A 26,681-nucleotide genomic window follows, 5' to 3' on the forward strand; every position below is an offset into this window, starting at 1 on the left:
CGCGTCTCAAAAACGTGCGTGCTTAAGCTCCCTATTTTCTGTATCTGTTGTTTAACATATCTGTAACGTCCCACAGCCGTTGTTTTCGATGGGAGAGGACCGATGTTCAGAGCCTGTGCTAAATTTGGTCTAAAAAATGGACAGACGAAGGGGAAACGGAAGCGATTAAAATGTACAAATTACAAAAACTTGCATGGTAGGCTTTTCTTTCAGTTGAATATTATCAAACTAAACGGATCTAAAGCTTCATAAATCGATGGCACTTTACAGATAGGATACTTAAAATACTGTCGGAGCTTAAACACTATCTCTAAACCATTTTGGAGCTACACAATTTAAGCCTGAACGTGGTCAATTTTCAACATATTTGTTTATCACCTGTGTCCAAACTAGTTTTCCAATATTTAAGGACTATAATAACTGTATTAGCTCTACTGCAAACGTGGTGACCGGGAAAAGAACACTTTGCTAGAAAATGGGAAAAAGGTTGTGCTCGTTTTTGCGGTTTTTCAAAATGGCCGACAGGTAACATAATACAGCAAGTATTTTCTCCTTGTTCCTAGAAGTCAAAATATTTTCACAGCATCCTTTAGTAATTAGAAGCATAGCCCTACTGTCTGGTGGAATCTCATTAGAGTTGGCTCAAATGTATCCGAGAATTGGACACATATATGTTAACTATTTGATAGTAAAATTCCTGCTCAAAGTCTGTCATGATCAATGGCGGTTACCATGGCAACGATACGTCAGCTGGCCCTAATATGGCTGTTTTAGTTCATCCATCCAGACAACCTACACCCACACAGAAAATGAAGGGGATTTTAAAAATTTTGATTTCCAACTTTGCTTGACTTTCTCAGAGAACTGCTCGTAAAGCGTCCGTTTACTGGTTTTGATTGGAATCAATGCACTTAACAACAGTTTTAAAAGTGGAAAACTATTTAACGATCGCATTTAACTCTATGGTTGGGCCACGGAAAGAGAAATTCGGACTTCGGACTACGGAATTGAACTTGATATTGAGCAAGGTATTGTAACATAAAAACAAACACTGAAATATTGTGAACTTAAGGTAATTCCTTAGTATTGCATTGCGCATCCCTACTGCGCACGATTTTCGCGTCATTAGCGCGCGCACATGAGCACGTGCGCATACAAAACGTAAGAGATTTCGCTCAAATTAAACCCGAAAGCGAAATAAATGCTCCTTTTCTCTCAAACGAGCACAGTGATCCCCGATTTTTTTTTTTCAGGTATTTGCGAAGAACAGTCTAATAAAGAACATATTAGAAGAAGAAAAAAAGTTTGATAGTAGAACATGAATTTTTTTTGGAAAACAGTCCCGTACTGGGTGTATTATACCCAGGCGAGGACTTCAAGCTAACCACGGAACTGTCCCAAAAAGTGCACTATTTCCACAACCAGGAAATCAAAGTCGGCGTAAATGAAGCATTACTGCTTATGTAAATAAAAGAAGCTTTATTTTCAAAATAGAATTTTGTCTTTGAAGTAACCAAGACTTAATTCTGTATGAAGGTGATTTGAATTTTTAACGTGAAAACAGTAAGAATACCCCATTTTAAGAGCCTGCTGACGCGTAAACAAGCACGGTGACCCCATTTTTTCATTGAATTTTTTTAATGTTCATATCATGAATGTTAATTATGCCAAGTTTCCAAAAAAGTTTGATAGTAGAAAAATTTCAAGGGAATTACCTTAAAAGCAAATCGGGCCTCAAAGTAAGGGCTACAGGTAGGTAAACGTATGGAAAAGCAGGAATCCGGAATATGCAGATAACATCTCCATGATGTCGATGGATGAAATTAAGGAATGATCTTTGAAGTTACATGTTGAGCAACTGCCCTGTTAGAAACCTGGAAAAAAATTGGCGCACTCAGTGGGATTCACACCCATGACCTCAGAGATACTAGAGCTATACTCCTCCAATATTGTATTTGAAGGAGCCATATCTCTTAAGAGCAAAACAAACCAAAGACGAAAAGAAGTAACAATACTTGTAACTGCATTTGGGGCAAATGATACTTTGAACAACTTTGATATTAAGGTCCATAGGAAAGCAACACCTCTCTTCGTGCTGCCTGTTTCCTAAGACGAATCGAATAAGGAAGGATGGCCAAAAGTGCCAGTCACAGGACCCCAAGCTGGGTGGAGAGTTTCACTCACTCCACTTGGTGCTTGTTTCACTTTCGCTTTCCAAAGACCCACATAGCCGTGATCATCAAGCAATCCCAGGTAATGCGCTATTCAAACTAACAGGTCATTTTACACAGATACAGTAGTCAACTTCGTTGAATACAGGCTGAATGCAGTTCAGCAGGTTGCTGTATCGTGACTGTTAGGATGTTACGGGCACCATAACCGGGTCGCTATCTGAGATTTCATGGCTGGTGTCAGAGGACCGTCCGTGTTCAAGCTGGGGTTTCTTACATCTAGTTTCATTTACAATGCTCCTGCTGCACAATTAAAATGCCTGATGACTAACATACCATTGGCTTGAGCTTCCTGTGCGATGAAGATGTTGCTTTCAGTGCAGCGTAGGATAAAAAGACCGTTTTTAAAAATCTCCTAGGATCAAATTAACAACGAAACTAATCACGAGGAGAGTCAGGGAACATGTAACAAAAGGTGTTGTTTAAAAAATCTAGAGAATCTGCAGCTAATATCTGTATGATGTTTATGGATAAATTAAGGAATGATCTTTGAAGTTACGTATTGAGCAACTGCCCTGTGAGAACCCTGGAAAAAAAATTAGGGCACCCAGTGGGATTCACCGTCACCTATGACCTCAGAGATACTAGAGCTATACTTCCTCCAATATTGAATTTAAAGGAGCCATATCTCTTAAGAGCAGGACAAACGAATGTTGAAATGAAGTTGATAATGCAGGCAGAAATTGAGACGTCAGCCAAACTCCTTGATTGAAAAACAACACGCTCTTTGACTTTATGGGAGTCAAACCAAAGCACATTGGTAGCAGGAAAGAGTTTCACAAACTAAGCCGTTCCCGCAAATTTTTTTGAAAGATGGGTTCGGTTTTAAAAAGAACAAAATTTGAGCATTTAACTCAAACAGATTCAAACAGACTCATCCCATACAATGCTCCCGTACAATTATTACAATGCCTGATGAGATGTTTATGGATCAGTTACATGTTGAGAAACTGCCATGTGAGAGACCTGAAAAAATATTTAGGCCATTCATTGGCATTCACACCCATGACCTCTCAGATACTAGTTAAGAACCATACAACTCCAATATTGACATTGAAGGAGCCGTATCCCTTAAGAGCAGGACAAATTAAACCAATGTGGAAATGATAAACTTGGAATTGCGGGCAGAAATTAGAATGTCAGCCAAACTCCTTGATTGAAAAACAACACACTCTTTGACTCTATGGGAATCAAACCCAAGCAAATTGGTAGCAGGCAAGAATTTTACAAACTGCACAGTTCCTGCAAAATTTCTGGAAAAGATGGGTTTGGTTTTAAAAGCAACAAACTTTGACTGTGCATCAATTGCCACTTTGCAGTGATATTACAAGCGACTGCTACTAACGACACAGCGTAAATGAGCATGGACTTTGATAATGATCAGTCTGGTGATACATGTAACTGGATCTCTTGTTGAAACCACCCATCAAAAATTGCCAATACGGTACATAATCTGATCATTACCGAGCAGTACTACACACTGCAGGCATCACTATCAGCCAAAACGTTTGTATGGACAACATGTAAAGCGTGTGTACATCAGTAAAAGAATCACATCAGGATAACATTAGTGAGGTGTATGCACATCAGTAACAGAATTAATTATGGAAAAGAAATAATCTTTGAGTCAGTGTACCCTTTAGTTTGTAATTACCAGAGAGATATGTAGAAATGCCTATCAAATCAAATTTAATTAAGTATTATTATGTGACACCTTCAGCCAGCGTTCAGTTATAGTTATATGACATAAAACAGCGTTAAAAAGCTGCCAAAGTTAGGAAAAAAATTGAGTCATGTTCCTGTGGCTTGTTGTGGGAGATACCAGAGACCCCTGACTCACAACGATTGAAATTAACGTTGGATATTAAGGTCAGTGTGAAAGCAAAACCTCTCTTCATACCACCAGTTTCATAAAACAAATATGGAGTAAGGATAGATGGCCAAATGATGCCAGTCACGCGACCCCAAGCTGGGTGGAGAGTTTAGCGCGCTCCACTTGGTGCTTGTGTCACTTTCATTGCTTCCCGAAGCCCACATAGCCGTGATCAACCAATCCCAGGTCATACTCCATACAATCACAATTAAAGTAGTCAACTTTGTTGAATACAGGCTAAATTCAGTTCAGCAGCTCTCTGTATTGTGACTGTTAGGATGTTTGCAGGAACCACAACCGGGTCACTGTCTGAGATTTCATGGCTGGAACACAGACCATCCTCTGGCACCAGTGGTGCCAGAGGATGGTCTGTGTTCCAGCTGGTCTGTGTTCCAGCTGGGATCACTCAGATTTAGCTTCAGTTACAATGCCACTAAATCAAAACGCCTGATAACATACCAAGGGCTTAAGATCGCCGAGTGATGGAGGTGTTTAACGACCAAACATCTTCCCGATAAGAAAACAACTTCAAAATCTTTCATGAAGTGAGTAAGCGAATGTGTAAGAAAAAGGATAAAATTAGACAATCTGATGCTAAAATCAGTTTGATGATTATGGTGAAAATTAAGGAATGATCGTCGAAGTTACATGTTGAGCAACTGCCAAGTAAGAAGCCTGAAAAAAAAAAAACAAAAAATTCAGGCCCCCAGTGGGATTCCCAACCATAATCTCGGAGACGCTACAGCTAGCTGACACTCCTCCAATATTGACATTGAAGGAGCTGTATCTTGCAATAGCAGGACAAACCAATGTGGAAATAAAAATCGTAAAACAGGGAGAAACTATGATGTTAGCCAAACTCTTGAATAAAAAACACAAGGCTTGTTGAGTTTATGGGAATGAAAGCCAAGCACATTGGTGGCAGGCAAGAGTTTTACAAACTTCAACGTTCCTGCAAATTATCTTGAAGGATGGATGGTTTTCAAAGAAACAAACTTTGTGCATTGATTGCCAGTTTCCTATGATATTACAAGCGACTGCTACTAGAGACATAATGTCAATGTGCAGGCCGGAACTTTGTTAATGATCAGCTTGGTGATAATTGCACCTCTTGATGAAACCACTCAGCAAAGCTTGAAAAAAACAGTACATAACCTGATCACCACATATCGGACAAAACACACTCCAAGCATCACCAATGTGTACATCAATCGATGAATAGACTCACAACGATTGTAGTAAAAGTTGGATATTAGGGTCAGTGGGAAAGCAACACCTCTCTTCATAGCACCTGTTTCATAAAAGTTTCAGGTCCCCGGTGGGATTCCTGCCCATGATCTCCGAGATGCTACAGCTACAGCTGTAACACTCCTCCAATCTTGAGATTGAATGAGCCGCACCTCACAAGAGCAGGACAAACCAATGTGGAAAGAAAAATCGTAACACAGGGCGAGACTATGATGTAAGCCAAACTCTTGATTAGAAAACACAAGGCTTGTAGACGTTATGGGAGTCAAAGCCATGCAGGCATATTGATGGCAGGCAAGAAGTTTACAAACTTCACCGTTCCTGCAAATCAAGTTCTCTTCGAAAATGGGTTGTGCATTAATTCAGCAGTTTGCTGTGAAATCACAAGTGACTGCTACTAGCGACATAGTGTCAACGTGCATGGACTTTGATAATGATCAGCCGGGTGATAACCGCATCTCTTGATGAAACCACCCAGCAAAACTTGACAAAACAATACATAATCTGATCGTCACAGATTGGACAAAACACACCGCAAGCATCACGAATGACAGTAACGTTTGCCTGGATAACACGTGAAGTGTGTGTACATCAATAAGTGAACAGACTCGCATCGATTGTAGTTAATAATAAAATAATAGTAATTGGCAGTGCTAATCACCCTTTACTTGCAGTATTAGGACCGAATTGCGAAAGGGCACAGCTCACCAATGACAGCATTTAAGTTTGCCCTGATAACACGTGAAGAGTGTGTACATGAATAGATGAATAGTCTCACAAATATTGACAGTAGTAAAAGTTGGATATTAAGGTCAGTGGGAAAGCAACACCTCTCTTCATAGCACCTGTTTCATAAAACAAATATCGAGTAAGGACAGATGGCCAAATGATGCCAGTCACGTGACCCCAAGCTGGGTAGAGAGTCTGGCGCGCTCCACTTGGTGCTTGTGCCACTCTCGCGCTTCCCAAGGCCCACATAGCCGTGACGATCAACCAATCCCAGGTCATGCTCCATACAATCTATCAGGTCATTGTGCACAATTACAGTAGTCAACTTTGTTGACTACAGGCTGAATACAGTTCAGAAGCTCTCTGTATTGTGACTGTTAGGATGTTTACAGGAACCATAACCGGGTTGCTGTCTGAGATTTCATGTCTGGTGTCAGAGGACCGTCTGTGTTCAAGCTGGGGTCACTCAGATTTACCTTCAGTTACAATGCCACCAAATCAAAACGCCTGATAACATACCAAGGGCTCAAGATTCCCGAGTGATGGAGGTGTTGCTTAATTTCTAGTATATATCTTGTAGAATGTATCTTCCTGATACAAAACAACTTCTAATTTTTTCAGGGAGTGAGTAAGTGAATGTGTGAGAAAAAGGATAAAACTAGACAATCTGATGCTAAAATCTGTTTCATGATTGTGGTGAAACTTAAGGAATGATCTTCAAAATTTACATGTTGAGCAACTGCCAAGTAAGAACACGTAGGGGCCAGCCCACCCCTCAAATGTTTCACAAGAACTTGGGCTTGAATTGTCAAGATGGCCGCTAACAAACGCGCAAAGACCTATGGGTTTTCTGCCTTTGTGCCAGCCGTTTAAAAGAGGCCAAGAAAATGGGTTTTTGGGGGGACTGGGTCTTTTCTACGTAGACAAGGCGGGTATTTTCAGTTTCTTTGGATCACAAGCTTTCTGATGGTGTGTCATGAAGCCATATTTGTTGTAGAAGCGGCGAAAAATTAGGGCATGATTGGAGTCGAATGCACCGAAGTTGACGTTCCCGAAGAGCTCCCAAGGTGAGTTTTCACTGTAAAGTTTTTTTTGTTTCTCGAAATTTATATGGAAATCGAAAACCATACCATTTTAGTTTCACATCTCTTCGAGTTATCTGTCTGTTTCTTTCTGCGCCTTGTCCCCGTTCCACTGCAAAAAACCAATGGTCTTTTAGGGCACATTCAAAGAGACACTTCCCATTGGGACTGTACAGTTGCCTCAAAAAGGAGCGAATGCATGAAGAATTGCAAAAGAAATTGGATTGTGATGAACGCATTAAAGAAAGTCTCAACTTGACAAAAAATCTGTGGAACTTAAAGAATTGCAGGCTTAACTTCATCGCACATAAGAGCGAATCCGCCAGAGGAAAGGAAAGGTAGCTAGCCGAGCTATGACAGTTATGTAGTACAGTGCAGTGTCAGAGAGGAGGTCCATGGAAGCTTAGTAATGTCTCTCACTCGCTTTGTCTGATTTTCTATTTTCATATCCTCACTACACATATTAATTTATATTAATTTTATTTTTTCCATCATCCACAAAATATTAAAGTAAAAAAAGGAATGAATAAATAAATAAATAAATAAATAAATAAAACTTTTTCTATTTAAATATTAATTAACAAATGATACATAAAAAATTATATTATTAAATAATCTAATTGTTAAATTTTAATATAATAATAATAATAATAATAATAATAATAATAATTTCAAATTTTAATATAACTGTGAAATTTTGAAAGATAGATGAATTGACAAATGAGTGTGAAGTGAGGAATAAAAGATCAAGACTACCTGCTAGAACAAGTGAGCTTGATTTGCAGTCAAGTGAGAAACTAATTACCTTTCAAGGGCACAGATTACGCGAAGAAGAAAAAAAACTCTAGAGGTACTGAGGCCAGTTCACTGTGGGATGAAAAAAATATTGGCCCAGCCTGACAAACCAGTCCTTGATGGTATGTGGACTACACTTATAAACACTGCCCCCAAGAAATGTATGGTGCAGCCAATATGTGTTTTTTGTTTTTTTTCACAAAATTTAAAACCCTCAGAAATTCTTGGTTTCAGTAAGTAAACAAAGTCAAAATTTGTCTAGGTACATGTCCTAGTATTACAAATGACATACTTAACGTAACTTCTTTTTTCCAGCTTGAAGAATGCCTTGCATTAAAACTTTCTTAAGTCTGAGAAGGTAAGCTGGATGGCATGGAGCAATAATGAAATTGTGTACATGACCCAATGAACCCCTACGTGTAACACTGTACAAATATTATTAACTTACTGCAAGTACAATGTAGATGAATTTTAAATGAAAATGTAATAAGAGATGTACATAAACAAGTACATGTACTTTCTAATGGTCTTAAAATAAATGGAACCGGTGCTTTGATAATCAGCCTGGTCTTAACTGCAGCGCTCATTGAAAACTCCCTCCCTGTAAAACACAATCACCTGATATGTACTGATCATTACAGATTTTAACAACAAAAGGTAGAGTGCATGTGTGTGTTGTTTTTGTTTTTGTGCATTTACAGGGTTTGGTTTTTAAATCAATGGAAGTGATGCTTTTTGCCAGCTTGCTGTGATATTTGAATAGCGGCCTCATGTAAGATACAGTGGGCATAAACTTTGATAATCAGCCTGGTCTTAATTGCGTCGCTCATTGAAACCTCCCTCCCTGTAAAACACATGATCACATGATATACTGATCATTACCGATTTTCACAACAAAAGGTAGAGTGCATGTGTGTTGTTTTTTTTTTGTGCATTTACAGGGTTTGGTTTTTAAATCAATGGAAGCGATGCTTTTTGCCAGCTTGCTGTGATATTTGAAGGGCGGCCTCAGGTAAGATACAGTGGACATAAACTTTGATAATCAGCCTGGTCTTAATTGCGTCGCTCATTGAAACCTCCCTCCCTGTAAAACACATAATCACAGGATATACTGATCATTACAGATTTTAACAACAAAAGGTAGAGTGCATGTGTGTGCTGTTTTTGTTTTTGTGCATTTACAGGGCTTGGTTTTTAAATCAATAGAAGTGATGCTTTTTGCCAGCTTGCTGTGATATTTGAAGGGCGGCCTCATGTAAGATACAGTGGGCATAAACTTTGATAATCAGCCTGGTCTTAATTGCGTCGCTCATTGAAACCTCCCTGTAAAACATATAATATGATGATCGTTACAGATTAAAACAGCAACAGGTCGTTTTTTTTAGTAAAAGTTGAATATTAAGGTCAGTGAGATTAGCAACACCTCTCTTCATAGCACCTGTTTCATAAAACAAATATCGAATAAGGATAGATGGCCAAATGATGCCAGTCATGTGACCCCAAGCTGGGTGGAGAGTCTAGCGCGCTCCATTTGGTGCTTGTGCCACTTTTGCGCTTCCCGAGGCCCAAATAGCCGTGATGATCAACCAATCCCAGGTCATGCTCCATACAATCTATCAGGTCATTGCACACAATTACAGTAGTCAACTTTGTTGAATACAGGCTGAATACAGTTCAGCAGCTCTCTGTAATGTGACTGTTAGGATGTTTACAGGAACCATAACCGGGTCGCTGTCTGAGATTTCATGGCTGGTGTCAGAGGACCGTCTGTGTTCAAGCTGGGGTCACTCAGATCTAGCTTCAGTTACAATTATGCTATCAAATCAAGACGCCTGATAACATACCAAGGTCTTAAGATTCCCAAGTGATGGAGGTGTTGCTTAATTTCTAGTAATTTCAGCCTGGTGATAACTGAATCTCTTGATAAAACCACCCAGCAAAACTTGACAAAACAGTCCATAATCTGATCATCACAGATTGGACAAAACACATTGCAAGGATCACGAATGACAGCAATTAGTTTCCCTGGATAACATGTGAAGTGTGTGTACATCAATAGATGAATAGACTAACATCAATAATTATTGTAGTTAATAATAATATTGTCATTGGCAGTGCTAATCACCCTTTACTTGCAGTATTAGGACTGAATTGCAAAAGGGCGCAGCTCCCGATATCAGGCTGAAAGCATATGAAGACGCCTCTGGCTGCCGCTGTACAGTCCATGTTTGATGTCAGAGCAAAGTACCACAGCTAGATGTTAATTAGCTGTGCATGGGAAAGGAACACCCCTCTTCATAACCTGTTTCATAAAACAAATATCGAGTAAAGATAGATGGCCAAATGATGCCAGTCACGTGACCCCAAGCTGGGTGGAGAGCCTAGCGCGCTCCACTTGGTGCTTGTGCCACTCCCGCACTTCCCAAGGCCCACATAGCCGTGATGATCAACCAATCCCAGGTCATGCTCCATACAATCTATCAGGTCATTGCACACAATTACAGTAGTCAACTTTGTTGAATACAGGCTGAATACAGTTCAGCAGCTCTCTGTAATGTGACTGTTAGGATGTTTACAGGAACCATAACCGGGTCGCTGTCTGAGATTTCATGGCTGGTGTCAGAGGACGGTCTGTGTTCAAGCTGGGGTCATTCAGAGTTAGCTTCAGTTACAATTACGCTACCAAATCAAAACGCCTGATAACATACCAAGGGCTCAAGATTCCCGAGTAATGAAGGTGTTGCTTAATTTCCAGTATGTTCTTGTAGAATGTATCTTCCTGAAACAAAACAACTTCTAATTTTTTCAGGGAGTAAGAAAGTGACTGTGTGAGAAAAAAGTTAAAACTAGACAATCTGATGCTAAAATCTGTTTGATGTTTGTGGTGAAACTTAAGGAATGATCTTCAAAATTTACATGTTGAGCAACAGCCAAGCTTGAATTGTCAAGATGACCGCTAACAAACGCACAAAGACCTATGGGTTTTCTGCCTTTGTGCCAACCGTTTAAAAGAGGCCAAGAAAATGGGTTTTTGTGGGGACTGGGTCTTTTCTACGTAGACTTAAGGCGGGTATTTTCAGTTTCTTCCGATCACAAGCTTTCCGATGGTGTGTCATGAAGCCATATTTGTTGTAGAAGCGGCGAAAAATTAGGGCATGATTGGAGTCGAAAGCACCGAAGTTGACGTTCCCGAAGAGCTCCCAAGGTGAGTTTTTACTGTAAAGTTTTTTTTGTTTCTCGAAATTTATATGGAAATCGAAAACCATACCCTTTGCCTTGTCCCCGTTCCACTGCAAAAAACCAATGGTCTTTTAGGGCACATTCAAAGAGACACTTCCCATTGGGACTGTACGGTCGCCTCAAAAAGGAACGAATGCATGAAGAATTGCAAAAGAAATTGGATTGTGATGAACGTATTAAAGAAATAAAGTCTCAACTTGACAAAAAATCTGTGGAACTTAAAGAATTTCAGGCTTAACTTCATCGCACAGAAGAGCGAATCTGTCAGAGGAAACGAAAGGTAGCTAGCCTAGCTATGACAGTTATGTAGTACAGTGCAATGTAGGAGAGAGGGAGGTCCATGGAAGCTTAGTAATGTCTCTCACTCGCTTTGTCTCATTTTCTATTTTAATATCCTCACTACATATATTAATTTATATTAATTTTATTTTTTCCATCATCCACAAGTTATTAAAGTAAGAAATGAATGAATAAATATTAAATAAATAAATAAACAAAACTTTTTCTATTTAAATATTAACTAATAATATATAATAAATTATATTATTAAATAATAAAATTGTTAAATTTTAATATAATAATAATAATAATAATAACAATAATTTGAAATTTTAATTTAACTGTCAAATTTTGACAGATTCATGAATTGACAAATGAGTGTGAAGTGAGGAACAAAAGATCAAGACTACCTGCTAGAACAAGTGAGCTTGATTTGCAGTCAAGTGAGAAACTAATTACCTTTCAAGGGCACAGATTATGCGAAGAAGAAAAAAAACTCTAGAAGTACTGAGGCCAGTTCACTGTGGGATGAAAAAAATATTGGCCCAGCCTGACAAACCAGTCCTTGATGGTATGTGGACTACACTTATAAGCACTCCCCCAAGAAATGTATGGTGCAGCCAATATGTGTTTTTGGTTTTTTTCACAAAATTTAAAACCCTCAGAAATTCTTGGTTTCAGTAAGTAAACAAAGTCAAAATTTGTCTGTACATGTCCTAGTATTACAAATGACATACTTAACGTAACTTCTTTTTTCCAGCTTGAAGAATGCCTTGCATTAAAACTTTCTTAAGTCTGAGAAGGTAAGCTGGATGGCATGGAGCAATAATGAAATAGTGTACATGACCCACTGAACCCCTACGTGTAACACTGTACAAACATTATTAACTTACTGCAAGTACAGTGCAGATGAATTTTAAATGAAACTGTAATAAGAGATGTACATAAACAAGTACATGTACTTTCTAATGGTCTTAAAATAAATGGAACCGCTGCTTTGATAAGCAGCCTGGTCTTAACTGTAGCGCTCATTGAAACCTCCCTCCCTGTAAAACACATAATCACATATTATACTGATCATTACAGATTTTAACAACAAAAGGTAGAGTGCATGTGTGTGCTGTCTTTGTTTTTGTGCATTTACAGGGTTTGGTTTTTAAATCAATGGAAGTGATGCTTTTTGCCAGCTTGCTGTGATATTTGAAGGGCGGCCTCATGTAAGATACAGTGGGCATAAACTTTGATAATCAGCCTGGTCTTAATTGCGTCACTCATTGAAACCTCCCTGTAAAACATATAATATGATGATCGTTACAGATTAAAACAGCAACAGGTCGTTTTTTTTAGTAAAAGTTGAATATTAAGGTCAGGGAGATTAGCAACACCTCTCTTCATAGCACCTGTTTCATAAAACAAATATCGAGTAAGGCTAGATGGCCAAATGATGCCAGTCATGTGACCCCAAGCTGGGTGAAAAGTCTAGCGCGCTCCACTTGGTGCTTGTGCCACTTTCGCGCTTCCCGAGGCCCAAATAGCCGTGATGATCAACCAATCCCAGGTCATGCTCCATACAATCTATCAGGTCATTGCACACAATTACAGTAGTCAACTTTGTTGAATACAGGCTGAATACAGTTCAGCAGCTCTCTGTAATGTGACTGTTAGGATGTTTACAGGAACCACAACCGGTTCGCTGCCTGAGATTAAATGGCTGGTGTCAGAGGACCGTCTGTGTTCAAGCTGGGGTCACTCAGATCTAGCTTCAGTTACAATTATGCTATCAAATCAAAAAGCCTGATAACATACCAAGGGCTTAAGATTCCCAAGTGATGGAGGTGTTGCTTAATTTCTAGTAATTTCAGCCTGGTGATAACTGAATCTCTTGATAAAACCACCCAGCAAAACTTGACAAAACAGTCCATAATCTGATCATCACAGATTGGACAAAACACATTGCAAGGATCACGAATGACAGCAATTAGTTTCCCTGGATAACATGTGAAGTGTGTGTACATCAATAGATGAATAGACTAACATCAATTGTAGTTAATAATAATATTATCATTGGCAGTGCTAATCACCCTTTACTTGCAGTATTAGGACTGAATTGCACAAGGGCGCAGCTCCCGATATCAGGCTGAAAGCATATGAAGATACCTCTGGCTGCCGCTGTACAGTCCATGTTTGATGTCAGAGCAAAGTACCAAAAGATGACCGCCAACAAATGCACAAAGACCTACGGGTTTTCTGCCTTTGTGCCAGCCGTTTAAAAGAGGCCAAGAAATGGGTTTTTGGGGGGACTGGGTCTTTTCTACGTAGACAAGGCGGGTATTTTGAGTTTCTTCCGATCACAAGCTTTCCGATGGTGTGTCATGAAGCCATATTTGTTGTAGAAGCGGCGAAAAATTAGGGCATGATTGGAGTCGAAAGCACCAAAGTTGACGTTCCCGAGAGAGCTCCCGAGGTGAGTTTTTACTGTAAATTTTTTTTTGTTTCTCGAAATTTATATGGAAATCGAAAACCATACCATTTTAGTTTCACATCTCTTCGAGTTATCTGTCTGTTTCTTTCTGCGCCTTGTTCCCGTTCCACTGCAAAAAACCAATGGTCTTTTAGGGCACATTCAAAGAGACACTTCCCATTGGGACTGTACAGTCGCCTCAAAAAGTAGCGAATGCATGAAGAATTGCAAAAGAAATTGGATTGTGATGAACGTATTAAAGAAATAGTCTCAACTTGACAAAAAATCTGTGGAACGTAAAGAATTGCAGGCTTAACTTCATCGCACAGAAGAGCAAATCTGTCAGAGGAAACGAAAGGTAGCTAGCCTAGCTATGACAGTTATGCAGTACAGTGCAGTGTAGGAGAGAAGGAGGTCCATGGAAGCTTAGTAATGCCTCTCACTTGCTTTGTCTCATTTTCTATTTTCATATACTCACTACATATATTAATTTATATTAATTTTATTTTTTCCATCATCCACAAAATATTTAAGGAAGAAATGAATAAATAAATAAATAAAGAAAACTTTTTCTATTTAAATATTAACTAATAATATATAATAAATTATATTATTAAATAATATAATTGTTAAATTTTAATATAATAATAATAATAATAATAATAATAATAATAAAATTATAATAATAATAATAATAATTTGAAATTTTAATTTAACTGTCAAATTTTGACAGATTAATGAATTGATAAATGAGTGTGAAGTGAGGAACAAAAGATCAAGACTACCTGCTAGAACAAGTGAGCTTGATTTGCAGTCAAGTGAGAAACTAATTACCTTTCAAGGGCACAGATTATGCGAAGAAGAAAAAAAACTCTAGAAGTACTGAGGCCAGTTCACTGTGGGATGAAAAAAATATTGGCCCAGCCTGACAAACCAGTCCTTGATGGTATGTGGACTACACTTATAAGCACTGCCCCCAAGAAATGTATGGTGCAGCCAATATGTGTTTTTTGTTTTTTTCACAAAATTTAAAACCCTCAGAAATTCTTGGTTTCAGTAAGTAAACAAAGTCAAAATTTGTCTAGGTACATGTCCTAGTATTACAAATGACATACTTAACGTAACTTCTTTTTTTCCAGCTTGAAGAATGCCTTGCATTAAAACTTTCTTAAGTCTGAGAAGGTAAGCTGGATGGCATGGAGCAATAATGAAATTGTGTACATGACCCAATGAACCCCTACGTGTAACACTGTACAAACATTATTAACTTACTGCAAGTACAGTGTAGATGAATTTTAAATGAAACTGTAATAAGAGATGTACATAAACAAGTACATGTACTCTCTAATGGTCTTAAAATAAATGGAACCGGTGCTTTGATAATCAGCCTGGTCTTAACTGTAGCGCTCATTGAAACCTCCCTCCCTGTAAAACACATAATCACATAATATACTGATCATTACAGATTTTAACAACAAAAGGTAGAGTGCATGTGTGTGTTGTCTTTGTTTTTGTGCATTTACAGGGTTTGGTTTTTAAATCAATGGAAGTGATGCTTTTTGCCAGCTTGCTGTGATATTTGAAGGGCGGCCTCATGTAAGATACAGTGGGCATAAACTTTGATAATCAGCCTGGTCTTAATTGCGTCACTCATTGAAACCTCCCTGTAAAACATATAATATGATGATCGTTACAGATTAAAACAGCAACAGGTCGTTTTTTTTAGTAAAAGTTGAATATTAAGGTCAGTGAGATTAGCAACACCTCTCTTCATAGCACCTGTTTCATAAAACAAATATCGAGTAAGGATAGATGGCCAAATGATGCCAGTCATGTGACCCCAAGCTGGGTGGAGAGTCTAGCGCGCTCTACTTGGTGCTTGTGCCACTTTCGCGCTTCCCGAGGCCCAAATAGCCGTGATGATCAAGCAATCCCAGGTCATGCTCCATACAATCTATCAGGTCATTGCACACAATTACAGTAGTCAACTTTGTTGAATACAGGCTGAATACAGTTCAGCAGCTCTCTGTAATGTGACTGTTAGGATATTTACAGGAACCATAACCGGGTCACTGTCTGAGATTTCATGGCTGGTGTCAGAGGACCGTCTGTGTTCAAGCTGGGGTCACTCAGATCTAGCTTCAGTTACAATTATGCTATCAAATCAAAACGCCTGATAACATACCAAGGGCTTAAGATTCCCAAGTGATGGAGGTGTTGCTTAATTTCTAGTAATTTCAGCCTGGTGATAACTGAATCTCTTGATAAAACCACCCAGCAAAACTTGACAAAACAGTCCATAATCTGATCATCACAGATTGGACAAAACACATTTGGCGTTTGTGCCAGCCATTTAAAAGAAGCCAAGAAAATGGGTTTTTGGGGGGACTGGGTCTTTTCTACGTAGACAAGGCGGGTATTTTCAGTTTCTTCGGATCACAAGTTTTGTGATGGTGTGTCATGAAGCCATATTTGTTGTAGAAGCGGGGAAAAAATAGGGCATGATTGGAGTCGAAAACCATACCATTTTAGTTTCACATCTCTTCGAGTTATCTGTCTGTTTCTTTCTGCGCCTTGTCCCTGTTCCACTGCAAAAAACCAATGGTCTTTTAGGGCACATTCAAAGAGACACTTCCCATTGGGACTGTACAGTCGCCTCAAAAAGGAGCGAATGCATGAAGAATTGCAAAAGAAATTGGATTGTGATGAATGCATTAAAGAAAGTCTCAACTTGACAAAAAATCTGTGGAACTTAAAGAATTGCAGGCTTAACTTCATCGCACATAAGAGCGAATCCGTCAGAGGAAACGAAAGGTAGCTAGCCTAGCTATGACAGTTATGTAGTACAGTGCAGTGTCAGAGAGAAGGAGGTCCATGGAAGCTTAGCAATGTCTCTCACTCGCTTTGTCTCATTTTCTATTTTCATATCCTCACTACATCTAGTTATATTAATTTTATTTTTTCCATGATCCACAAAATATTAAAGTAAAAAATGAACGAATAAATAAGTAAATAAATAAATAAATAAAACTTTTTCTATTTAAATATTAACTAATGATACATAATAAATCATATTATTAAATAATCTAATTGTTAAATTTTAATATAATAATAATAATAATAATAATAATTTCAAATTTTAATATAACTGTGAAATTTTGACAGATAGATGAAATTGACAAATGAGTGTGAAGTGAGGGACAAAAGATCAAGACTACCTGCTAGAACAAGTGAGCTTGATTTGCAGTCAAGTGAGAAACTAATTACCTTTCAAGGGCACAGATTATGCGAAGAAGAAAAAAAACTCTAGAGGTACTGAGGCCAGTTCACTGTGGAATGAAAAAAATATTGGCCCAGCCTGACAAACCAGTCCTTGATGGTATGTGGACTACACTTATAAACACTGCCCCCAAGAAATGTATGGTGCAGCCAATATGTGTTTTTTGTTTTTTTCACAAAATTTAAAACCCTCAGAAATTCTTGGTTTCAGTAAGTAAACAAAGACAAAATTTGTCTAGGTACATGTCCTAGTATTACAAATGACATACTTAACGTAACTTCTTTTTTCCAGCTTGAAGAATGCCTTGCATTAAAACTTTCTTAAGTCTGAGAAGGTAAGCTGGATGGCATGGAGCAATAATAAAATTGTGTACATGACCCAATGAACCCCTACGTGTAACACTGTACAAACATTATTAACTTACTGCAAGTACAATGTAGATGAATTTTAAATGAAAATGTAATAAGAGATGTACATAAACAAGTACATGTACTTTCTAATGGTCTTAAAATAAATGGAACCGGTGCTTTGATAATCAGCCTGGTCTTAACTGCAGCGCTCATTGAAACCTCCCTCCCTGTAAAACACAATGACATAATATACTGATCATTACAGATTTTAACAACAAATTTAAAGGTAGAGTGCATGTGTGTGTTGTTTTTGTTTTTGTGCATTGACAGGGTTTGGTTTTTAAATCAATGGAAGTGATGCTTTTTGCCAGCTTGCTGTGATATTTGAAGGGCGGCCTCATGTAAGATACAGTGGGCATAAACTTTGATAATCAGCCTGGTCTTAATTGCGTCGCTCATTGAAACCTCCCTCCCTGTAAAACACATGATCACATGATATACTGATCATTTCCAATTTTCACAACAAAAAGTAGAGTAGATGTGTGTTGTTTTTTTTTTTTGTGCATTTACAGGGTTTGGTTTTTAAATCAATGGAAGCGATGCTTTTTGCCAGCTTGCTGTGATATTTGAAGGGCGGCCTCATGTAAGATACAGTGGGCATAAACTTTGATAATAAGCCTGGTCTTAATTGCGTCGCTCATTGAAACCTCCCTCCCTGTAAAACACATGATCACATGATATACTGATCATTACCAATTTTCACAACAAAAAGTAGAGTAGATGTGTGTTGTTTTTTTTTTTTGTGCATTTACAGGGTTTGGTTTTTAAATCAATGGAAGCGATGCTTTTTGCCAGCTTGCTGTGATATTTGAAGGGCGGCCTCATGTAAGATACAGTGGGCATAAACTTTGATAATCAGCCTGGTCTTAATTGCGTCGCTCATTGAAACCTCCCTCCCTGTAAAACACATAATCACATGATATAATGATCATTACAGATTTTAACAACAAAAGGTAGAGTGCACGTGTGTGCTGTTTTTGTTTTTGTGCATTTACAGGGCTTGGTTTTTAAATCAATGGAAGTGATGCTTTTTGCCAGCTTGCTGTGATATTTGAAGGGCGGCCTCATGTAAGATACAGTGGGCATAAACTTTGATAATCAGCCTGGTCTTAATTGCGTCGCTCATTGAAACCTCCCTGTAAGACATATAATATGATGATTGTTACAGATTAAAACAGCAACAGGTCGTTTTTTTTCTTTTTGTAATAATTTATTGATATCAAGAGTTTGTGAAAAATTGTAAGAGTATGGCGCATTCTTGGAATGAATGCGTGACAAGTCCCTAAGGACATGGCCTGAGAACTAAAAACACCATATCCTGAGAAAGTCAAAACCTAACCTTAACCAATGACAGCAAAGTTTACCTGGATAACACGTGAAGTTTGTGTATATAAAATAGAGGAATAGACTTACAAAGACTTAAAAGTTGATTATTAAGGTAGTGAGATAATAGCAACACCTCTCTTCATAGCACCTGTTTCATAAAACAAATATACAGTAAGGATTGATGGCCAAATGATGCCAGTCACGTGACCCCAAGCTGGGTGGAGAGTCTAGCGCGCTCCACTTGGTGCTTGTGCCACTTTCGTGCTTCCCGAGGCCCAAATAGCCGTGATGATCAACCAATCCCAGGTCATGCTCCATACAATCTATCAGGCCATTGCACACAATTACAGTAGTCAACTTTGTTGAATACAGGCTGAATACAGTTCAGCAGCTCTCTGTATTGTGACTGTTAGGATGTTTACAGGAACCATAACCGGGTCGCTGTCTGAGATTTCATGGCTGGTGTCAGAGGACCGTCTGTGTTCAAGCTGGGGTCACTCAGATTTAGCTTCAGTTACAATTATGCTACCAAATCAAAATGCCTGATAACATACCAAGGGCTTAACATTCCCAAGTGATAGAGGTGTTGCTTAATTTCTAGTAATTTCATCCTGGTGATAACTGCATCTCTTGATAAAACCACCCAGCAAAACTTGACAAAACAGTCCATAATCTGATCATCACAGATTGGACAAAACACCTTGCAAGGATCGCGAATGACAGCAATTAGTTTGCCTGGATAACATGTGAAGTGTGTGTACATCAATAGATGAATAGACTCACATCAATTGTAGTTAATAATAATATTATCATTGGCAGTGCTAATCACCCTTTACTTGCAGTATTAGGACTGAATTGGAAAAGGGCGCAGCTCCCGATACCAGGCTGAAAGCATATGAAGACGCCTCTGGCTGCCGCTGTACAGTCCATGTTTGATGTGAGAGCAAAGTACCATAGCTATTGTAGATGTTAATTAGCTGTGCGTGGGAAAGCAACATCCCTCTTCATACCCGGTTTCATTAAACAAATATTGAGTAAGGATAGATGGCCAAATGATGCCAGTCATGTGACCCCAAGCTGGGTGGAGAGTCAAGCGCGCTCCACTTGGTGCTTGTGCCACTCTCGCACTTCCCAAGGCCCACATAGCCGTGATGATCAAGCAATCCCAGGTCATGCTCCATACAATCTAACCGGTCATTGCACACAATTACAGCAGTCAACTTTGTTGAATACAGGCTGAATACAGTTCAGCAGCTCTCTGTAATGTGACTGTTAGGATGTTTACAGGAACCATTACCGGTTCGCTGTCTGAGATTTCATGGATGGTGTCAGAGGACCGTCTGTGTTCAAGCTGGGGTCACTCAGATTTACCGTCAGTTACAATTATGGTACCAAATCAAAACACCTGATAACATACCAAGGGCTTAAGATTCCCAAGTGATGGAGGTGTTGCTTAATTTCTAGTAATTTCAGGCTGGTGATAACTGCATGTCTTGATAAAAAGACCCAGCAAAACGTGACAAAACAGTCCATAATCTGATCATCACAGATTGGACAAAACGCATTGCAAGGATCACGAATGACAGCAATTACTTTGCCTGGATAACATGTGAAGTATGTGTACATCAATAGATGAATAGACTCACATCAATTGTAGGTAATAATAATATTATCATTGACAGTGCTAATCATCCTTTACTTGCAGTATTAGGACTGAATTGCAAAAGGGCGCAGCTCCCGATATCAGGCTGAAAGCATATGAAGACGCCTCTGGCTGCCGCTGTACAGTCCATGTTTGATGTCAGAGCAAAGTACCACAGCTAGATGTTAATTAGCTGTGTGTGGGAAAGCAACACCCCTCTTCATAACCTGTTTCATAAAACAAATATCGAGTAAGGATAGATGGCCAAATGATGCCAGTCACGTGACCCCAAGCTGGGTGGAGAGTCTAGCGCGCTCCACTTGGTGCTTGTGCCACTCTCGCGCTTCCCAAGGCCCACATAGCCGTGATGATCAACCAATCCCAGGTCATGCTCCATACAATCTAACAGGTCATTGCACACAATTACAGTAGTCAACTTTGTTGAATACAGGCTGAATACAGTTCAGCAGCTCTCTGTATTGTGACTGTTAGGATGTTTACAGGAACCATAACCGGGTCGCTGTCTGAGATTTCATGGCTGGTGTCAGAGGACAGTCTGTGTTCAAGCTGGGGTCACTCAGAGTTAGCTTCAGTGACAATGCCACCAAATCGAAACGCCTGATAACATACCAAGGGCTTAAGATTCCCGAATGATGGAGGTGTTGCTATCCTGTACATTGTATAGTGTAAAGAAAACGATTGTTGAATATATAAACATCTTTCTGATACACTGCAAGCATAAAAAATGACAGCAAAGTTTGCCTGGATAACATGTGAAGTGTGTGTACATCAGTAGGTGAATAGACTCACATCGATTGTAGTTAATACTAAAATAATGATATTTGGCAGTGCTAATCACCCTTTACTTGCAGTATTAGGACTGAATTGCAAAAGGGCACAGCTCACCAATGACAGCAAAGTTTGCCTGGATAACACGTGAAGTTTGTGTATATAAAATAGAGGAATAGACTTACAAAGACTTAAAAGTTGATTATTAAGGTAGTGAGATTAGCAACACCTCTCTTCAGAGTACCTGTTTCATAAAACAAATACACTGTATCGAGTAAGGATTAATGGCCAAATGATGCCAGTCACATGACCCCAAGCTGGGTGGAGAGTCTAGCGCGCTCCACTTGGTGCTTGTGCCACTTTCGTGCTTCCCGAGGCCCAAATAGCCGTAATGATCAACCAATCCCAGGTCATGCTCCATACAATCTATCAGGTCATTGCACAAATGCAATTACAGTAGTCAACTTTGTTGAATACAGGCTGAATACAGTTCAGCAGCTCTCTGTAATGTGACTGTTAGGATGTTTACAGGAACCATAACCGGGTCGCTGTCTGAGATTTCATGGCTGGTGTCAGAGGACCGTCTGTGTTCAAGCTGGGGTCACTCAGATTTAGCTTCAGTTACAATATTATGCTACCAAATCAAAACGCCTGAAAACATACCAAGGGCTCAAGATTACTGAGTGATGGAGGTGTTGCTAAAATTTCTAGTATAGTGTATAGAAAATCTCTGTTTAACAATTAAACATCTTCCTGATACATGTACAAAACAACTTCTAATTTTTTTCAGGGAGTGAGTAAGTGAATGTGTGAGAAAAAGGATAAAACTAGACAATCTGATGCTAACATCTGTTTGATGACTATGGTGAAAATTAAAGGAATATGATCTTTGTGATTTATTTGTTAGTTAGTGGTTTGTTTGAAGGATGTGCATTAAAACGAGGCTGTTGTGAAAACATGTTGTGTGGTTGATTACAGTATTTAATGATAATCTGGTTTAATCCATCGTAGCTGTAACAACCAGTTGGTTTCTCAGTATTTAACACTGGCAACAAGGATGGGATTGATTTTGCACAATGATGGCAGTAAACATTGAAATTCAAACCCTAGCATTGTTTGATTGCAAAGGTAATTCGTCAGTGTGAGCAACATGGTGGAAGAAGTGGCTCCAATCGCTTCAATACTTTCTGGTGGCTAAGGGAGTGGTGAATGATGCACAAAAGAACTTCAATGCCTTGCTACTTTATACAGTGGGAATAGAGGTTCAGGAGTTGTATGAAATGTAACTGACCCAGGCCTGGGTGCTGCAGTTGAAGAAGATAGTCAGCTACCAGCATCTTACTTACTTACTTATTTGCAAATTGTCATTGTAATGTGATTAAAAAATGGAAAATATCATGGGCACAAAAGGTGCTTTCAATTTGCAGTTAAAATAATATTGTTCAAAGTTGGCATAAATTGAAGTTCCTATGATGCATAAAAGAAACAAACCTTACTCTTACCAGTGAATTAATGCACACGTAAGAAATGGTATATGGCAAGGCATTGAAACAATTTGGGAGCTCAATCAGATTGAGTTATGCCTCTATTAGTTCTGCAGGGCAATGATATCTTCCAACCAAGTGTAAATCCATATCTGTTGAGAAAGGGTAAAAAATAATGTGAGTCTAAAGTGCTACTATGACCAAAAACAATTTTTATTTTCTTTAGATTTCAAAACTAAACAGTAACTGATCGAAGTTTTAAGCCTTTATTCCAAAAAGACACCTGTTTATTTTAACTGGAATTTTCCTGTTTAATGGTCTGCCATTACTACCTTTAAAATCAGAGGGCTGGATTGAGGATTGAGGATAAAATGACATCAAGGACTCAATAGGTTAAGAATGCAGTGTGCGTGTGTGTATGCAGCTGAATTAATGGCAACATTAAACCCATTGACTCCTGAGGGATCCCCATTGACGAGTAAAATCGTCTGGCATTAGACAGAGTAAAATACTAAGTCTGGCTGGTTCAAAGGGTAAATATGCAGCAAAGGCGTTTGAGGCTTTCAGACTTTTAAACTCATGTTTTGCATATATAATAAGTTGTGTTCACACACTGAAATTTTAAGCTTATAGTGAGTAAACAATGTCACTTTTCCCTAGATCCAACCCTCTGAGGTCCAATCGGTCAGTTTGGAACGTGAGTTTTGTGTGGACCCTGAAAATCCAAAACTTACACTGAAAGTAAATAGCCTTTGGATAAGAATCAGCTTAAATTTTTGCCAGTCAAGTGTTGAGCAATCACATGCACTTTCAAAATCTCAAGGAAAAAAACGAACTGATTTTTTGACCATAGCAGCACTTTAAGAGTAAACATTACGCACATTCTGGCCAACAGGTATAAAATGCAATTGCCAAGTAAACCTTAGTTAAAAGTTCAAATATTTGAATTTAAAGGAATTATCAAAAGCAGGAATGATACAGAACATATATCTGAAATGCTCATATATTTGAAGTATGGAAATTGAATACATGGGAGTTAGAGATCACCACAATTAACCAGCAACTTAAGCAATTGTGACAAAAGCCTGAAGAAATCTAGGCTTGTGTAGGACACCTATCATTATAGTAAGATTGCACAGCACTCTCTACCAATAATTATTAGAATAACTAGTGCAGCACAATCACACAGACATACGCTCAAGCCGCCTATATTTTTTCAGGCTTTCTTTACAACTGCTTTTACTTGATGCTTAACTCTGATGGAGGTACATGTACAGGGATGGCGTAGTGGTGAGAGCACTCGCCTCCCACCAACGCGGCCTGGGTTCGTTTCCCAGACTCGGCGTCATAATGTGGGTTGAGTTGCTGTTGGTTTTCTACTCTGCACCAACAGGTTTTTCTCCGGGTACTCCAGTCTTCCCCTCACTTCAAAAACCAACATTTAACTTAATTTGCATTAATTGTTAATTTCGGTTTACAGTGTCCCCAATTAGTGCTCCAGCGCTAGAACGACTAGACACTGAAATAAAATTCCTTTCCTTTCCTTTGATAATCCACATGCAGCTCTCATGTACTGTAATGATTATTATATAACCATATATATATACACACACTTTACCAGTTTTCTGAGTATAAAAGCACAAGCATCAGTATGCCAATCTTACATGTAATTTGTTATCACAGTATAATTATGAAGTGTATTTGTTATTAATATCCTTTTAAGTGTAAACTATACACAGAGGTAAAATGAAACTGACTGTTGGATGTCTTAATGAGAGTGCAATTATACCAATGGGCAGGGGATATAAAGATCCTTGCAATCTGATTGGCTCTCAGCAGTGTAATTTATTCCCAACTCGCACTATTTTTTTTGTTCCTAACTGGATCAATAAAATATTGGTACTGACTAAAATCCTGTAATTTAGCGATTAAATGATTACTGTGTGATTTCTAAATGGATGTAATAAAGTGGTAATTAAACTTCATGTTGTGCAATTTTGGTCTGAAATCATACTTGTGATTTTAAATAGAACTGGTGCACGTATGATTTCAGACCACATTTCACTCCACTCAGTTGAATTACATGCATTATTAATGTAAGCATTCAATGTCGGTAAATGGTGAGGGTTGTTTCTGTATTGGTAAGACAACGACCTGTATCATGTGTGTTTTGTACACTGGTCTGCTGGATTAATAACTAACGAGTCATACTAAGAACACACCCAGGTTGAGAGTCAGTTAAAAATCTCTTTAGTTTTGTTAAGCGACAATAGGAATAAAGATAAAGAAATGAAAAACTGAAGTCTAACAGGTCATTATTAGTAGTCGAACTTACTGAAGGTACACCCGCCACACAACTTTAAGAACATGTTAATGATGTTAAGAACGCTCTCACGCTGAACCCTAAGAGAATGAACTCGAGGTATGTACTGCGAGATTGATTTCTCTCCGTAAAAAACCTTACTTGGAAGTCTTTTGCTCACCTCCGTACAAACCCGAGTCCCCAACTTCGCCCAAGCGTCTCAATCGAACAAAACACGTTTCTTTTGCACGAATTTTGCACGATACTATAATCGTATGATAGTTCAGATGATGAGAGACAGAGTTGCGTGACTTTGCCCCAAAAGGTCGCAAACGTGACTAAATATATGATAGGAAAAAAAATCATGTGAGGCATCAGTGAAAACTTAAAAGGATACGTTTGACATATTATATACAAAGAGCGAAGATAAGTTGCTGTAATAAATGAAAACAAACTCCCCACCCCAAGGGCAGTTTGGGAAGGAAAAGTATTGTTTCTTCGTGACGTGCCATCTGAAACACCAAGGTAGGTATATCTTACCAAAATATAAGTGCGGGTTGTCTCTTCAGAAGCCCCCAGTCTGGCATCATGAAGCTGGAATGGTGGGTAGAGGAAAGCCTTTGAAAGAAACCAAGGGCGAGAGATGATCTTACTGTAACAGGTACGCCAAACGAGGTTCGTAAAAAGACTCAGAGCGTTCACAAGTAAGGTTATCGATCTTACCGTTCTGAAGATATTCCAAGTCCTATAAGTGACATTTCGCTAAGTTGTGCTTAAAAACAAATACAGCCAGCCACATTTTTCATCGATAGGACTGGACAGCTCAACACTTATAAAATAAACTTTTTAAAAAAACCGCGAACCTTCCGTTTCTCAACTGCCACCAATTACCCACAATGCCTTTCGAAACCAATTAAAATTAAATTTGTTTAGACGTACTACTTGTATTTCCTATTTTTTTAGCCTTCGGAAGTTCGACCAAAAAATCGGCCATTTTTGAAAATTTTCCTTTGGTCCCCCCTTTGCTACTTTGCCAAAAATGGCCATTTTTGACACTTTTGCGAAAAATGTTATTTCTGCTCTAATAGGTCTTTTTTCATGCGGTTTTTTGCATAGCACAAATCTAGGATAGTTTAGCTTTCAATCCATACTAATTAGGCCATCATGCGACTTGTATTTCCTATTTTTTTAGCCTTCGGAAGTTCGACCAAAAAATCGGCCATTTTTGAAAATTTTCCTTTGGTCCCCCCTTTGCTACTTTGCCAAAAATGGCCATTTTTGACACTTTTGCGAAAAATGTTATTTCTGCTCTAATAGGTCTTTTTTCATGCGGTTTTTTGCATAGCACAAATCTAGGATAGTTTAGCTTTCAATCCATACTAATTAGGCTATCAGGCGACTTGTATTTCCTATTTTTTTAGCCTTCGGAAGTTCGACCAAAAAATCGGCCATTTTTGAAAATTTTCCTTTGGTCCCCCCTTTGCTACTTTGCCAAAAATGGCCATTTTTG

At 38.7% G+C, this 26,681-nt stretch overlaps 1 long non-coding RNA gene across 1 annotated transcript; it reads right to left on the bottom strand.

The window, feature by feature from the left end:
• Positions 1-1,766: 1,766 nt before the first annotated feature.
• On the bottom strand, positions 1,767-25,555 carry LOC138043759 (uncharacterized). The gene is made up of 4 exons (XR_011131328.1): positions 25,353-25,555; positions 22,888-23,021; positions 2,508-2,586; positions 1,767-1,874 (listed from the first exon to the last, which is right to left on the bottom strand). It is a non-coding gene; the product is annotated as an uncharacterized lncRNA (long non-coding RNA).
• Positions 25,556-26,681: the final 1,126 nt, after the last annotated feature.

This window comes from Montipora capricornis, chromosome 3 (assembly GCF_036669925.1).
Source record: "Montipora capricornis isolate CH-2021 chromosome 3, ASM3666992v2, whole genome shotgun sequence".
In the NCBI taxonomy this organism is placed as follows: Eukaryota; Metazoa; Cnidaria; class Anthozoa; order Scleractinia; family Acroporidae; genus Montipora; species Montipora capricornis.